The sequence below is a fragment of the Sparus aurata genome, chromosome 7, assembly GCF_900880675.1.
Source record: "Sparus aurata chromosome 7, fSpaAur1.1, whole genome shotgun sequence".
Classification (NCBI taxonomy): domain Eukaryota; kingdom Metazoa; phylum Chordata; class Actinopteri; order Spariformes; family Sparidae; genus Sparus; species Sparus aurata.
This window is the reverse complement of record NC_044193.1, coordinates 6,352,920-6,368,217: the sequence shown is the minus strand read 5'-3', so window position 1 is coordinate 6,368,217 and position 15,298 is coordinate 6,352,920.

Sequence of the window (15,298 nt, the reverse complement as noted above, 5' to 3'; positions counted from 1 at the left end):
AAACAAACCAGCGAGAGAACTCCGGGTTCGGAGGCTGCCGAGTGTTTTTTGTATCATCGTCTCTGATTAAGAGCCTGAGCCAGATACTCCAGCAGCCTAATGAGCGTGGTCCAATCATGCCCTCTTTTTTTTTTTTTTTTTTTTTTTTTTTTGATTGTCTGCTGCCCACTATCATCTCAGCAAAGTCCTGGACTGAACCACAACCCCATCTCCCCCCCCCCCCCCCCCCCCCCCACCACCACCCCCATCTATTTTTATAGACCAGACCAGACTGTGAGTGTTGTCATGGTAACGCAGTGTCGTACAGGGGCAACCTGGAGTTTGATCTAATCTGGAACACATTGCCTGTCTGGAGCTGGCAGGCGAGGGCACTGACAGGCCAACGGCTGTAACATCATGTGTGTGTTTATGTGTGTTTGTGTGTGTGTGTGTGTGTGTGTGTGTTGCTATGCTCCGAGGTTTTGCTCAATCACAGCTTTTTTTTTTGACTGATGTGAGTAATTACAGTTTTCACCCCCCTTTTTTTTTTTCCTCTCCTATTTTGCCAAATCGATTTGAAAGCATGCGTCTCATGCCGTCTGCCATTCACTGTGGATTTTTAATCTATTATTAATTACAGGCTTAATTGCACCATTGAGTAGTGTGATGTGATCAAAAAGGGCAAGGCACCCTTCAGGATCCATTATGTTTGACTAAACATCGGCGTATCGCAGACTCATAACCTTTTCAGCCCGGCGATGAAGCGCTGCGACTGTTGCTGTGATATTTGTGGGAGGGCGGGTCTCATTGATTCAATTTTTTCGGGGGAAAGAAAGACAGAAACAGACTGTGGGGAGCTTTGATAAGCGCCGCTGTGCATGAGTCCTATGCAAAGTTATCCACAAGATGGCAGCATCTCTCTGTAGGTGAAAAATGTATAGAGCGCAGTGGAGGAAGAGGAGCTCAGACCTTCAGTTACAAGTAAGATTACAAATGCACCAGTGTGAGAATACTGTTGAAAGCAAGAACATTACATTGAAAAATAAACTGATCATAAACAAAATGAACTTAAAGTGTATAAAGTAGAAGTACTGACTGGCAGGTTACTATGTTGCACAAAACAGATTGTTAATAAGGATTAATCAATGTGTACGCAGCTTTTTGCAGTTGTAGCTCATCAGGGTGCAGCTTGTTCTGACAACTACAGATGTAGTTTGGTTGTAATTTACTCCACCGGTTCCCAAACTATGGGTCGGTCTCCCCTAAAGTGCCACAGAATAAATCTGAGGGGTCGTGAGATGATTAACCAGGAACGATTTTGCTGCAACTTTTGAGAGTTTTCTGTAATCATTTGTGTGTGTGTTTACGTGAAATATCATAATTTTGCCTCTTTACATTTATTTAAATCAAACTGTTGAGGAAGTTTAGAGGAGAAATGTCTCTTTGGTCAAACTGCAAACAACTCATAAACAACTGCAACATAACAAGTTCCCCCCCGGAGTTATTTATGGTCATGTCAGTTATTTTGTACGTTTGTAATATCTAGTAACTGTAAAAGTAAAGTGTTACTACAGTATTTTCCTCTCAACTGTAGTTGAGTAAATGTTCTTTTCCTCGTCCTTTGACAGTCGGTGTGTTTGGCTTTCATTGTGGTTTGGATCAGAACGTCGTCCCCTGAGGTACAGTAGATATTATCGCTTCTGTTTTGTTGAAACTGGCCTTAACGTCCTCATAGTTTGAGGTCAAACAGATCCCAGAGCTTCATGCGTAAAAATGATAACAATAACAACAAAATCAATCAACTTTTCTCCCTTTAAATTCCTGGTTTTTTTTTTTTCTCCTTCCTATCGGACCTAATTAAAACGTGGTTTGTGGGAGTGATAACACTGAAGCATATTTTACAAACTGGGCTGCCAGATACACAAATACAATACGAGGAGTTTCCTCACACTGGAATCACAGCTCTTATTGGTGATATTTTGAGCAACTGCTGGCCGTATTCAGGTGAATATCGACAGAAGGTAAATGAGGAACTGATACAGCAAGATTTGAAAAGATTTAAATAATTCCTGCACAATCATTTGAACAATAGGCCACAAAATATATACGAATAATAATATCAAACGTATTATTTCAAAGACTTGAGGGAGTTTGTGATCATTACTATAAGCACACAGAAATCTAATATATTGAAACATGTTTTACAGCTGACCCCCCAAAAATATGTTGTTTTCTGTCTGTATCACTTCTGAGGCATCATCAGTTAGAAACACTCTATAAAAGCCGTGTGATTGAACAGATAACACAAAGTTTAGAATATGTTTCGAGTTGTTTAAAGTGGATCTGGAGTCTCCGGAGAGCATAACACCACCTAGCATTGAGATAAATGGTTTGTAACTCACTATGATGTAGTTGCTCACAGTTGTAGAGACATTTATTATTACAGCTGTTTTTCACAATATTCTTGATCATTATCTGTTTATACACCAGCCTCAATGTGCAGGTACTTACAGGAGAAGTTATAGATGTTGACAAATACAACGATAAACACCTAAAAATGTCAATTTATCTGCTTAGAAACTATATTAGAGTGTTTAAAACCACATTTAATAAATGTGTATGCTGCTTATAACTGGTAAAATGTTACCCAACATGCTCTAACTCAAGTACGACACCTTTTTTAACTTTGACTTTGATTCTGAATGTGTCTGCATCGGCTTGTATGTGTCAATGTTGGGTGTGTGTGTGTGTCTGACACAGTGCAGAGGATCTCATATAATCTCATGGGTTTGCCTTCACACCAGGCGTCAGGAGCCACCCATAAAATACCTCCTTTCCTCTGCAACTAAACAAAAAAGCCAAACACCCGTAAAGGCGACGTTCTTTATTACCCCCTTCGTATTGATTGAGAGAAAACTGAGCAGCCCGGTGCCAGGTCGTATAAAAGCACAGACCGAATGGGTGAAGCAACGTAAATCCTTTAGTCCCTTGTAAATAGCTTTAATACACCCGAGGCGCCAAATCACTTGACCTGCGTTAGCCCTGCCGTTTGGGGGCTTTCTGGCTGACTGAGCAGTGTGGAGCCAGCCCTTCTCCTCCCATTCTCTGGCTGTCAGTCCAGGTAATAGTCAAGGCCTTATTAGTGACACACTTGCACTGCCGGGCTTCAAACCCTCATGGCATCTCCCATATGTGATCCGCAGCTGAAAGGCACTGTTAGCCTCATCCCAAATTTTGTGGCTCCGGTCATGTTTAGGCAAAAAAAAAAAACATTGGTTAGGGTTAGGGAAACATTATGTTATGGCTGAAAATACATGAAATATGAAATATCTGTGTTCCTTTGCCATAACAACAGCTGGAAACGTCCCAACTTTCCGTCAAAAATATAAAGTCTTTGTCGCCATTAACACAGCTGGAAATTTCCCATCAAAAATATCCGATTTTCACCCACACAAACATCGCTGGAACCGGCCCTGACCTCCCATCAAAGATATCTGTTTCTAGTTGCCACAGATGTGACTGGAAATGTCCTGACTTCCTGTCAAAATATATAAAGTCTTTGTCACCATTAACACAGCTGGAAATTGTCTCGACTTCCCATCAAAAATATGAGATTTTCATCGCCACAAACATGACTGAAAATGTCCTGACTTCCTGTCAGAAATATCTAGTTTTTGTCGACATAAACAAGGCTAGAAATTGTCCTGACTTCTCATCTAAATAATCTGTTTTTTGTCATCGCAAACATGTCTGGAAATGTCCCGACTTCCCATCAAATATATCCGATGTTCATTCTCACAAACACAGCTGGAAACTGTCCTGGCCTCAATCCAAAAATATCCAGTGTTTAATGCCAGAAATGACACTTGACATGTCCTGACTTCCCATCAACAATATCCACAAACATGACCGGAAATCATCCAAACGTTTTATCAAAAATGTTCAGTTTTTGTCGCACTTATAAACGTTGAAACGCAGTCTCAAACTCAAACATCTGCCCTCACAGTCAGGTCATACACATGTAATGTAGACATGTCGTGTATGGTAAGTAGCTTGTGATGCATTCATAGATGAGCGTTGGTTGTTTGGTTGGTTGGTTTGCAGAAACATGAGGTGCCATCATTTCTATCCTGGCGACTGCGGCGGGGATCTCTGTGTTTGTGTTGTTGGCCCCATAATCTTGGAAAGTTAACAGCTTAGTGTGACTACAAACCGACTTTTGGGAACATCCGCAGAGCATCAGTGAGTCATATAACTACCGGGAATTGTGAAATGTTTTGAGGTGTTAGGTGTATCCAAGCCAGATTCCAACGAGGTATGCATTATGTACACACATCAAGTACGCACAGTTCACAGGTGTGTCTTGTTTTAATTCGTCACGTACAGGGGCTTCTTCAGATACATTTTTTTTTTTCAACGTGATATCTAAAGTTGGCCCGTGCTTCTATAATGAAAAACTGTCTCTCATCCTGAATGTGCATTTCTCGCTGCCCTGACAGCCGACATGCACTTGCCCGGGCAGAAGAGTGCCTGAGGGGCTGTGGACAGCTGCTCAGAGGAGTGAAAACTCTTGACAAAAGCAGCATTTATCCATGGTGGGCGCTGCATGGGAGCTTGACCGCTGGAAATAAAGACACAGTATGTGAGAGAATATCCAAGGAAATGCCGTCACGGCCAGTTGTCCCTGGACAGGAGCACACAGCTGTTAGCCACACAGCTCCTGGGTCTACACGCTGCTCTGTGCTGCCAAGAGGTTTCCAGCACTGAATTATATCAAGGAGTTTAAAGTACAGGTTTGTGTAAGTGCGTCTTAAAACAGTAATCATAAGCCAATCACTGGACATTCAAAGATTGCTTCTAATAGAAAAAAACGAGGGACAGAATCCACAGTCCTTATTCTGTGCAACAAAATGGAATCCAAAGTTTATTTGAAGGTTTTATGGTTTGAGGCATTGGCAGTCTGAGATGCAGAAATCAATGAGTATCTTCCAAAGTTGCAGCCTTTTCACTGCCATATTCTCTCAGAACACTTTTTCAGCAGAAAAAGGCCTCGTATTAAAGGTGAAAAAAAGATTTTACGGATTGTAGGACGGATCAGTCCGCCATCCCGAAGCGTCAGTTTTTGGCGATTTGGGAATGAGTCTCAAAAATCAACTTTTCTCACAAAGTTCCTTTAAGTTAAACCTGCGATAACAGATTTTTTTTGGCTACCGGCAAGCAGTGGAACAAAGTTGTTAACACAACACTAGCTGTGGTTACATGGACAATGTTTCCTAAGCCTACTTAAACAACTTAACCTGTTACATGGACACCAGATAAAGTGATGGGATAAGTTGTGTTTCTACAGGAATCAGTTTTAGCTCTCAAATTTCCAAAGAAAATTGCCTCTTTAATTCGGTTTTCAAGAAGAACCCACGTCGTGTCCAGAGAACAATATCTGCTATCATTGTTTTGATCCTTTCGACCATCGAGGTGTTAATCTTTCCTATCGCCCACGGACCTGTTTTTCTTCGTTTCTGTCCCTCCTGGATCTAATGTTAGCCCCAACTTTACATGTCTTCAGGTTCAAATTTGAGTTTTATCCTGTGACACTGTGCTTATGATCTGGTCAGGTTAAGGCACATAAAAACATGTTGTTAGGGTCAGAAAAAGAGTGTGTTTTCTGCCCAATACCACCCTCGGTCACCACAAACATGTCCCAGCTTCTCATCAAAATGATCATCCTTTGGTCGCCACAAACACAGATGGAAATTGTCCCGAGGTTTCACGCTTTCAAATGTTGAAACGCAGCCCTCTTGCTTAACTCCGCCGCCTCGGCCAGGTCGCAAACATGTAATGTGAACCTGGTATGACACGTTTGTATGTTAAGTAGCCTTTGACAGGTACAACGTTATCTGCCAACATTTTATCCGGGCTGACTTGGCTGATTACAGCGAGAACAAACTGTTTTAATGTGCAGATGCGCTGCACTGATAGACTTGGAAATGTGTAAGCCGATCCTTTAAAATATGAATGAGATACGAGCGGGTAAACTTGGACTGCAGGAGTCTATTTTCCATCAGGTGCCACCGAGCTCGGGAGCTGTCAGGGAGTGCTCGGAGAGATTTATTCAATGCAACACAGCCCCAGATAATCGCCTGCCATGTAAGAATCAGATTATATTGCCTGCACACTTTGCCAGCCACACCTCAAGCGCCACATGCGTGTGCGTCCCGGGCTCGTCTACATGACATGTTCCGGCATTGTTCTTGTTGCTGTTTCTGCCTCTGGAGCCGAGTGAGGAAACATAGCAGGAGGCGGGCTCGTGCATACCATTATCTGACAAAGCACTCATTACAGGAGTATCTCCCATATCCTCTATACCAGCCGAACATGTCACCTCACGCTCTCCGCCTCATTCTGAACACCGCAGCGCTCAAAAACCCAACACCTCTTTGGCACGGGGCTCCGCTCGAATCCATGACTCACTTGAGTGAAATGCCTCGAACATTACAGTTGCCAAATTGTGAAGCGAACAGAAAATGTATGCGCGGGGCTCGGCCTCCTCTTCCTGTAAGCAGAGACCCACCTGCCTCGTCAAAACAAACCCGTCATGTTTCGCCGGCATACATCACGGGTGCATATATTACTTTATTTACTGTCAACACCAGAGCAATAAAAAATGAGGTCATAGTCTGCAGAGAGAACATTAAATTACGGTTATAATTGCTTGAGTTCATTATGTCGGCGCTCGCAACGTGCTCCAGCACTGATTAGTGCATAAACATGCAGATCCCGCTAGTTATCCGACTGAAAATCACCACATTATCTGCACCCACATTTTGTTGAATGATCGCCGCGCATGTAAATGCCGCATACTTCTTTTATAAGGTAATTACATGTTTAGCGGCTCCATGTCTGGATTAGTGAAAGTATGAATGCATCCTACCCTGAGATTTATCCATAGCTGCTCTATAATTACCACGCGCCTCATATGGAAACCCCTCCGAAACATCGGCCGTGACACCCATTGCGTCACGTTAAGGTTCAAAACCTGTGATCAGACTGAAACGCAGCTACAATTAGCCGCAGCACGGTGCTGCAAGATGGAAACAATTTAGCAGTTCCTGGACGCGAGGTTAAATCCAATCAAGCGTCGCAGGAAGGAGCATTAGGTATTTTGTTTATCGGGCCGTCATCTTGAGGTATGTCCTGAGAGTACTTTATCCCCCAAAAACCGGTGTCACAATCGGAGCATCGCGGCAGACTGGGGCAGGGCTCGGGAGAGATGGGCCTGTCAGCAGCTGTTTCAGTCTGTTGCACGGTGTGGAAAAGCTCTGTCATGGCCTACCTAATGGTAATTGTTTGGAGCGGTGAGAGCCCTGTCTTGTCTGCGTGCTGGTATCTGGGGGGTTTGGAGTGGAGGCGACAGCGGCAGCAGCAGTGGAGGGGAGGGTGGGGGCGATGCTGATGTTTCTCATGTTTTCCAGATTTCCTCAGCTTATAAAACAAGTTCATACGGTGTTACAAGACCTTAGGTGAATGTCAGGAGTATAAATTCGACAGGTGGCCATATTTTTTTTTACATCTATAAGGCACCCTCGACGGACAAGCTGAGTCCATGGGTGACAGGCGCCAAGCCAATGACCATGTCCGAGTCTGCGTTTCAACATTTTAACGAGCGTTAACCCCCAAGAAAATTCAGGACATCTCCAGTTCGCCTAGTTTGTGGTAACCAAACAACACCTAAACCAGATCAGAAGTACAGCGTTAAAGATGAAAAACTGTACCTAAGTAAAGTTGCATCATAAAGAAATATCACGTTTCAACATATCTGTGGTTAGTAGAGATGTACACTGCCTTTTCAAATCAGTGAAACACAGCCCAACATCTTTCCTGCAGCCTCTAAGTCAGCCAGAAAGGTGAGGAAAGAGGAAAAAGTGGGAGATGGGGAGAAAGAGAGGGAGGAAAAGTGTCAGTAAGAGAGAGAGAGAGAGATGGCGTCTCAGACAGACTGTCTGGCTGCACTGGGATCTCCAGCACTCAGCGTCATATGATTCTGGGGTCAGAGGTTATCCCCACTGATGAATATCGGGGCCGAGTCTCGTCTCCCTTCACAAAAGAAAGGGAGTTGTTTTCACTCCCCTGGTCTGGAAAGTTTATTTCAGGAATCCATCCTGCCAGCACGAGACTGTAAACCTGTCTCAAGGCAGAAGAGTTACGTCCACAAATATTACACTTTTTTTTTCTTCTTCTTCTTCACGGTTTTATAGGCCTGCCAAAACATCTAGAGATGCTCTTTCTCATTCAGATGCATCTAAGGGTGTAATCACACAGCAGTGAAGGATAGGAGGTACATACAGTCGGTGTGTATATTTCCTAGTGAAACATACATCCCTCGGATTTTGACAGGATTTGGAAGATTACAGTTTGCAGGCTGCGAACTGTGTGAAAGAACACTGGTGTTTTGTGTTTATCCTCTTCATACCGAACAGCTCATCCCACGAGCCGTCTCATTATATCCCCGTGTATTAAGCTGGTAATACACCAGCTTTATAAGCAATGCCGTGGAGGAACCGTCCCAGCAAGGAGCAAAGTTATTGTTATTTCCTTAAAATAACTTTACAGGCTATTTCCCTCACAGTTACTCTACGCCTCTTCACCTTAGGAGATCTTCCTATATATATATATATATATATAAACTCTATAGTGAATAATCACAGGCCACTTCAAATAACACTGTCAGCGGGATTTCTACTAAAAGCTTCTTGGAGATTATAGCTGCCCAGGAGTGACAAGTGTGATATATGAGATCACACGTGAACAAATGGATGGCAGAAGCCCGGGCATTTTATGAGCCGACTGGATCAGTCTCCGCCTGGATATACACAGTCGGTTTGACGGTCTTGATCTGAGTGATGAAAAACCACAAAGGCTCTCCCTGCAGGGTGAGAATGGGCCGGGCTGACACTGACTGAGGGTCAAGCTGCAGAGGGAGGCATGGGCGCAGGTTCGTGGGGTTCGGCTGAAGCCTTTTCTCTCCAACAAGGGTGGATTACCCAGAAAGTTAAGGCGAATGGATGGCGCTGCAGTGGATGTGAGGGAGGCAGGGTGTGGCGGGGTTCGAGGTTTACACTTCACCGACACGCTGACGACAAGAGGAGTGAGTGCTGACTTTTGATGGTTGAAAAGTGTTATGGGAGGATGACATGAAGGTCCTCGAAAAAGGTTGTTTTGTTCTCATGCCGCTTCCCATTCAGTGCACTTTATTAAATATTTTTGCTTTTTTCATACACTTTTTGAGTTTGTGAAGATTTTTTCCCTCTCCAAGTTTATATTGAATCACTTATTTAACCAATTACTTATGTAGACTTGTAGGCTTGCTCAAGGGTTTTTCACCAAAACATCACCATGGACACCATCCTAATATTAAACAAGGATGAAACCTCTTGAGATGAATCATCTCCACAAAAATGTCCTGACAGGGTCATTACATTTGACCACCTAGTAGGTGGTGTGCACAGAAAAACAAGCACAGAAACACGGTAATGAAAACGTGATAAATAGCTTATAAAAGCAATAACAAAACTGATATCATCACAAGTCAACATTGAAAGCAAAGGCAATAGAGCAGTGACGAAGGCTGACTGTGACCAAGCCAAAAAGCTGCACTTGAACACACCGCAAAGACAGTCATCATAAAAAAAGGGAAACCAGAAGACTCAGGATTGTTTTTCACACTTCTCTTGCTATTATAACTGTTTCTAATCTAGAACAAGTCTGATTAAAAGTTGCATAAAGCACTGGCGTAACAAAAAATGAGAAGAAACTTCACTAAATCGGGGAAATCACGGTGACTACTGTGACAGGCTCAAGGGGCTTTCCCTTCCTTTTTCCATTTCTCTTCACATGCACTGATTCACTAAGTTGAACAGCCAAAATCAAATCAAAGTGATTTTCTGTCCCCGACGGACTCCGCCACCCATTCGACTTTCTCAATAGACTTTAAAAGCCACTGACGATGGCCGACTAGCTCCAACAGTGTGGGACTCGCCACAAAACCATGGCCACAGAAGCTAACTAATGACCCAAAGGCTGAAGTTCAGCCTGGTGTGTCAGGACCCGAAATGATGAATTACCATTACTACATATACTATCATTAAAATGTATATGACCCCATGAATCTTTCCTCTAGCACCTAAAGCCAAACTATAAAGGGTGTAATACATATAACAATGATGTGCATGAAATGTACATAAATAAATCGTCATAAAAGAAGTGTAAATGGCACTACGGCTAAATTGTAAAAGATGTGACAATAATCACCATAAGACAAAATAGGTTGCAACCATTGAGTTGATGTTTCAAGACAAGACCTCGGTTGATGTTTCTCTAAAACAGCACCTACATGGAGGTTGACATAAAGGCTGTTATAATCAACTCGCAGCTTGTTATAATAAAGATCCATCACTGAATGTAAATTAAAGTATATATATTATCTTTTAACCCGCTTTTTAGTGCCAAAAAGCAACTTTTTTTGGCATGACACCAACTGTGAACTGTATCAGATTCAAACAGAAGTGCGACTGAATTCACAGTGAATATTTTTTTATGTATAAATAATTGTATCATCTTCTTACAGAAGAGTACCACCGCAGATCTTTTATTATAAGAAAAAAAAAAAAGGAATAGTGGTCCAGTGGTTGATCCCTGGGGGACGCCTCTCTCTGTTTTAACTAGATTGATTAAGTGACTCTAAAAGAAGACAGTTCTGTGGAATTAAAATTGAAAATGAACAGAACTGTACTCATTTTTCAAGTATAGTCATCGTTCTTAACCCAAGTTTTTCTCCCAAGTATATGTGACTCCATCATGAACCACCTGCCTCATCACTCAGGGCCCCCTCCTCCATCCCTGGACTCACTCTGATTACTACATGGCCTTATCTTATCCACAGTATCAACCTCAGACTCGCCACACCCTCAGACATGAGCTGCCAGCCCTCGACCAGACCAGGTCTGCTGTTTTTATTCCCAGGAGACCCATGTCTGAGTCGCCTCACCTGCACCCCCCTCCTGCTCTGTCCTCTGCTATCACTGGGGGAAAAGATAATGAGGGATATTTGCCCTTATTAGTGTCAATACTGCTATTTAAGGTCCAATCATCTGTCCTAAGGAGAGGCATGTATTACACTGGATGTCTGAGATTTTTCATAACAACTGAGCTTTGGGCTGTTGTTGCATAAGGAGGCCTGGGAACATGCTGCTGTTTCTGGACACTTGAGAATCTGTAAACAGTTTTAAAGGAATAGGTCCATTTCTTTTCTAGCTTGTTAACCAAAAGATTGATATTACTCTTGTGTCCGCTTGATGAATGTGAATCAGATGGTTTACTGTCAAGTGAGGGTTAGCTTAACTAAGCATGGCACTTTGCTAAGAGGCGTACTCCACCTTCCGATTGGTTGACTCATTTGGTTTTGCTGCTCTAACTGTGAGTTTCAGTTTGAGTCAAGCACAGAAGCTGTGTTGTGTGGAGTTGTTGTTGTGTCACGGTGTTGATATGGCGGTTTATAATCTGTAGTTTCCCTGGTAAACACACCAACCTATTTGGCCTTCTGCCCGGTCTGCTGCTCTTCCTCCCGGGGTCACTCATGCTCACGAGCTAATTTCTGTCGCATTTTTGGTTGTGATTAAACAGTAAAGTCACTGTGTCCGACTGACCTCCTTCCCAATGATATACAAAATCTGACACAGCCTCAAAGCATTTTGGGAACCGTTGTTCCAAAATTAAGAGCAGGATAATCCCCAGATAGAGATAGGATGGCAGGAGGTGTTGGGATAGGAGGTACAGTTTTATTTTAATTCATTCATTAATTTGTCTCAACTGGTTTTTTTTTGGCAAAGTGTCAAATTTTGAATATTTCTCAATCCACACCAAAATCCACGAGTGAAATCATCGAGTTAGACAGAGCCAAGCTAGGCGTTTCCCAGTTTTCAGCCTTTCATCTCCGCTAAGCTAACTGTCGCCTGGCTGTAGACTCATATTTAACACGCAGACATGAAGAAGGTATCAATCTGCTCATCTGACTGATGTCAAAAAGGCAAGTACAACACATTCCCCGAAATGTCAAACTCTGCCTTTAACACACACGTAAACACCCAGACATAAGCTGCGTAGAGACGTCAGACAAAGCTGGTTCCAAATGAGCACAATAGGTCTTGGGTCTGCTGTGTGTGCAATTGTCCCTAATTATGACAAGGATTCAAGGGAGCTCCGCATTCCAGTGCCTCTTATGGTTTTGCTGCTATGTATCTTGGAGCCTGTGGAGCTATTAACACGATACCAATCTCACCATTGGCTCCAGTTCGGGCCTCCCGTGGGCTCCTGAATGCAACCTGTCCAGCTCGAGGGGATCCAAACATCCAGCCCCCTCCCTCGCCTCTACACTCACACACTTTTCTCCTCAAGGAGGTGGGCATCAGGACAAACAATCAATGCCAATGACAGATCCATGTCAGACAGAGCGTAATTATGGGAACAGCGTTCTGAGAGATACTGTGTCATTAAAACCCACCGTCTCCACTCCAACTACACCAGACTCTTTCCTGCTGTCTGTCCATGCTGTGAGATGTGTGTGTGTGTGTGTGTGTTTTTGGGGGTTGCGGTGGGTTGTTGGTGCATAAATGTCAAGCTGGACAAGTGTTTCTAATGTGTCCCCGTATAACTTTTTGTGTAACTGTAGCAGAGGTTGCTGACTGAACCTCTGAAGGTGCAGAAATGTAGACATGACAGATACATGAGACAATGTTTGCAGGGCCCACGCATGACTGAGGGAAGCCTCAAATAGTGTTGACAGCCGCAATTTGAGAACTAAATTGCTGAAAATACTTACATAGCTGCTGTCTGATTTTTGAAACCATTCCCGCCCAGACGCCATTAGTGCAAGATTACACAGGGGAGGACGATATGACACATTCAGTCTTTAATGGGCTGCAGAAAAGTGGTCATGGCACCCAGTTTGCACAGGTCTATCGGGATAATGTTCTGCATACGATGCAGAAAGACGTGATCTGTGTTTTTGTCTTCTTCTCGGCAATGATGACGTTGCTGGGCAAAAAACGAACGAACAATGCAATTTAAAATCTGTCTCATTCAATTCAAAGCCTGACAAATCGTGAGGTGGCAGCTGAGAGATGAAGTACAGACACCAACACTTTCTCTACCTGAGTTATTACTCCTATTAGCATGAACGCTAGACAATGTTCGGCCCAACAAAGCCGAAATACAGTCGCTGCAAAACACTATATATCTGCAGTCGTAATGGGTCATTAACAAAAGGTCAATGCGGGCAACTTGGGAGCAGCTAAAACAAGCAAAACAACATAACCGCAGTGTATGACTGACATACCCTCATCATACAGTCGGAGTTTGATTAGGTTTAGGCACAAAACTATTGGTTAGGTTAAGCGAAACATGGTGATCTGGGTTAAAACAGCTGCTTTTATCTTGGTAAATTTAGTTGTAACATACGTTGGATAACAGTCCTGTGCGGGTTTATCCCTAAAGTCCACCGTGAGCTCCTCCTCATGCAAACTCTTTCAACATTTAAACTACTTCACAACAAATTAGTCGTTATAAACCACTTTCACAGTCGACCTATGTTGCCATTTTCCTGATGGGGACAAGCTATAATTTCTGCAACCCAGAAACCCCAAAGTTTTTCTTAATAATGTCTTCGAAAAAAAAAAATCAGTAAATGCTTTATGCAACATTAATATAACCAAGAATTGTGCCCTTTTATGAAAGGTTGCTTATTAGAAAGTGGTACCAGGATATAATATGAAAACCAGCTGGTAATGAGCTCCACTGCGCTGCATTAATCTTTCATCTTCCTCTCCGCCTGGGGAACACAGGGGGACGGTATCACAGCAACAGGTTTGTTTAGGGCCGCCTCGGTATCAGCAGGACTCGGACTGCTCGCCTCTGTTTGGAGTAACTTAGGCTGCTGTGAAAAAATCCGTGGCATGCTAAAAACATAATATACAGGAGCCTGGCATCCCTAAGAGAGAGCCTGACTGTCTGTCCCTCTCTGCAGGTAGCCATGTTAGGAAGTGCTGACAAACAGAGAAGAAAGACAGAAAGCACGGGGTCCGGGCCGGTGGCTGGATACTCGCCAAAATGTCACATCTTCTTCATATTTGGACTCCAACTATGGTCACCTCTCACAACCGTGCCTGATTATTAGTGTTTGGAGTAAACTTCAGCACTTTTTACAAAAAACTAGACATGGTTTGGATTCACTTTTCTGCTTAAACTGAATCTTAAGTTGTCAGACGGAGTATAAGGTATTAAAAATGCCACATTTAGTTTAGTCTCCCTTTGTCTTAAGGACGCCTGCACACAGGGGGATTTGCTTTAAAGCCGTCACCCAATGAGTCAGTCACTAAGGTAGAGGAATCTCATAATTAAGGCCTCATTAAAGCTACACAGCCCGACTATGTTGGTTTACAGGGCAGACAGAAACCTCACAGATTCACAATGGGGCCATTCATGATACCTCACTTCTCTGAAGGAAAAGAGAAAAAGCAGTTGCTCTTAGCATTTGGGCAGATGTAATTGCAATCACTCAGCTTGTCTGATGCTGATAATGGGGCGATGGGAAATTCCTGTCAGAGTCGTGGCGCAGGGTGGTTTCGCAACCCCTTTGGCAGGCTCCGTGTTCCACTGCAGGGCAGCGAATGCGTTACGGCATGCTCACATAGCTGTCATTAAACACATTTTGGAGAAAAAAAACACAAGACAATCAAAACTCACAAGTGTGTGCCATTCTCTTGCTTCTTGAGCAATGAAAAGACAAATATTATGTAAACGTGTATCGTCTGTCATCCCCGCACCGTTAAACACGTTGAAAGACTTCAGCTTGTGGGGGGAAAAAAAAAGGAAAGTGAACGCGCTTTAGCAATCACCTTATACACACAATAAATCCAGGCCGAGCTATTTTTCAGCATCTTTATTTTCATTTGTCATGTTCCAAACGTTTCTCCTGACTGGTAGTTTATGTGAAAATGAAGCTGTGGGGAAATAAGAAACACACATTACCCGGTGCCTAAAAATGTTGTGCAGTCGTAATGTTTGTTTTCCAAATTTTGGGCATGCATTTTCAGCAAGCAGCCCACTCCTGCCTGAAATGTGTGCTACGGTAGGTGGTTGAAATAGCACGTGGGTGCAACGTTCTTGTGGTCGGTCCTTGGGTACAGTATGTGACAGTTGGCATCTCAGCAATGCTTCCATGAGAAGCCTCTATTATAAAGCATTCATGCAATGATGCTAACAAGATTAT